This window comes from Engraulis encrasicolus, chromosome 23 (assembly GCF_034702125.1).
Source record: "Engraulis encrasicolus isolate BLACKSEA-1 chromosome 23, IST_EnEncr_1.0, whole genome shotgun sequence".
NCBI lineage: Eukaryota > Metazoa > Chordata > Actinopteri > Clupeiformes > Engraulidae > Engraulis > Engraulis encrasicolus.
The window spans coordinates 30177472-30179971 of record NC_085879.1 but is presented as its reverse complement, the minus strand read 5'-3'; the positions used below and the strand labels follow the sequence as shown (position 1 = coordinate 30179971).

At 55.7% G+C, this 2500-nt stretch overlaps 1 protein-coding gene across 1 annotated transcript in view; it reads left to right on the top strand.

The window, feature by feature from the left end:
- Positions 1-2500, top strand: part of gabrb2a (gamma-aminobutyric acid type A receptor subunit beta2a) — a 109076-nt gene that overhangs the window by 79870 nt on the left and 26706 nt on the right. The window lies entirely within an intron of this gene.

The window sequence follows — 2500 nt, the reverse complement described above, 5'->3', positions numbered from 1 at the left end:
GAAAAAGAGAAGAAGGGAGATTCTTGTAATAAAAAATGAAAGAGTTGTGCAGCGCAAGGAGAGGTCTTCTCCATGTTTTATCTGGGTCCCTGGAGTGGGGGATTAGAAGGTTGGTGGGAAGGGGTGAAGTACGGGGGGAGGGTATGCAGTGCTGGGATGGGCTATGTTGTAGGCCTACTGAGCTGGTGGGAAGAAAGGGTGAGATACGGGTGTAGTGCGGGTTGGTGTATGGTGTGCAGTGCTGGGATGGGCTATGTTGTACTGAGCTGGGGACAAGGAGTGAGGTACGGGTGGGGGGTGGGTGAATGTATAGTGTGTAGTGCTGGGATGAGCTATGTTGTAGTGAGTTGTGGGGATGCTTATGATGGTGATGGGGTTGAGGTGGTGGAGGAGGGAGGATGGGCTATGCTGTAGTGTGCTGTGGGGATAGTGGTGCTGGGGTGGATGTGGTGGTGGTGGTGATGGTGGTAGTGAAGGTGATGGTGGTAGTGATGGTGATGGTGGTAGTGATGGTGATGGTGGCAGTGGTAGTGATGGTGATGGGGTGGTGGTGACGGTGGTGGTGGTGGTGGAGGAGGATGGGCAGAGACGGATTGGTTAAGGAGAAGGGTCACTGTTGTAAGCAGAATCGACGGTGAAGATTCGTAATGCAAATATGGTGCCTACCCGCACATCTCCTGCCTTTCTGGCAACAAGAGCCAATTGCCTGCTGGGCTGCGCTGTCATTGATCCAATCATCTGGCTGCATCGGCGCTCGTGAATTGTTGCGCATGCGTAGTTGTGAAGAGCTGTGGCCCCCGTGCCGTTAAGGAGCTACTGCGTCTACACACTGTCAAACAAACCGTGAGAAAAGTGTCTTAAAAGGCTTTATTTTGACTCACATGACACAACTAAACATTCTAGATTGATCAACTTTTCACGGCGGTTTCAACCATATGGTTTTCACAACCGTTAGGTTCCCTCCCGTCCTGTACTCAGTTTCCCCATTCATTTTTCCCATTGACTCAGATCTGGTCTTACTAATCGCGTAATAGCACCCCAAAGGCGTTGACAAGATGGCGGCCGTGTGTCCTAACTTAATATAGGAAGTAACTTTGGGATGGTATTTATGATGGGCTATGCTGTAGTGAGCTGTAGTGATAGCGGTGGTGGGGTGGATGTGATGGAGGAGAATGGTGCTGTGCTGAAGGGTGGAGGGTGTAGGGAGGTGGGGGCAGGGTAGGGTTGCCAACCGTCCCTTGAAATACGGAATCGTCTCGAATTTAGAGATAAAAGTACGGGTTCCGTACTGAGCTGAAATGGGACACAGGACGTTAAAATGCGTCAAAATGCAGAAAAGTACATCTAATATAAGAAATGCACAAATGTTCTGGGGAAGGACCACCAGTGTGTTGGGTGGAGGAGGATGAGGGAGGTGGTGGGCTATGTTGATTGCGGTGGAGGAGGTTGGAGGGTGGTGGTGGGCAGTGGTGGGGGTGGAGGAGGTTGTAGGGTGGTGGTGGGCTGTGTTGAGTGGGGGTGGAGGAGGATGAGGTTGGTGCTGGGCTGTGTTGAGCAGTGGTGGTGGTGGAGGAGGATGAGGGTGGTGGTGGGCTGTGTTGAGTAGTGGTGGGGGTGGAGGAGGATGAGGGTGGTGCTGGGCTGTGTTGAGTGTAGGGGTTGGAGGCTGGTGCTGGGCTGTGTTGAGTGGTGGGGGTGGAGGAGGATGAGGTTGGTGCTGGGCTGTGTTGAGTGGTGGGGGTGGAGGAGGATGAGGCTGGTGCTGGGCTGTGTTGAGTGGTGGTGGGGGTTGGAGGGTTGTGCTGGGCTGTGTTGAGTGGTGGGGTGGAGGTTGGTGCTAGGCTGTGTTGAGTGGTGTGGGTGGAGGCTGGTGCTAGGCTGTGTTGAGTGGTGTGGGTGGAGGCTGGTGCTGGGCTGTGTTGAGTGGTGCAGGGTTGGAGGCTGGTGCTGGGCTGTGTTGAGTAGTGGTGGAGGTGGAGGGTGGTGGTGGGCTGTGTTGAGTGAGGTGCAGGAGGAGGTTGGTGGTGGGCTGTGTGGAGTAGTGGGGGTGGAGGAGGATGAGGCTGGTGCTGGGCTGTGTTGAGTGGTGGGGGTGGAGGCTGGTGCTGGGCTGTGTTGAGTGGTGGGGGTGGAGGCTGGTGCTGGGCTGTGTTGAGTGGTGGGGGTGGAGGCTGGTGCTGGGCTGTGTTGAGTGGTGGGGGTGGAGGAGGTTGGAGGCTGGTGCTGGGCTGTGTTGAGTGGTGGGGGTGGAGGCTGGGGCTGAGCTGTGTTGAGTGGAGGAGGATGAGGTTGGTGCTGGGCTGTGTTGAGTGGAGGAGGATGAGGTTGGTGCTGGGCTGTGTTGAGTGTAGGGGTTGGAGGCTGGTGCTGGGCTGTGTTGAGTGGTGGGGTTGGTGGCTGGTGCTGGGCCCTCTCTCTCTATTGCTGCCGCACAAAGCGATGTGAGGAGTTCCTTTGATCACACACTTGCCAGGAGCGCCACTAGAACAGCGTGGGTCAG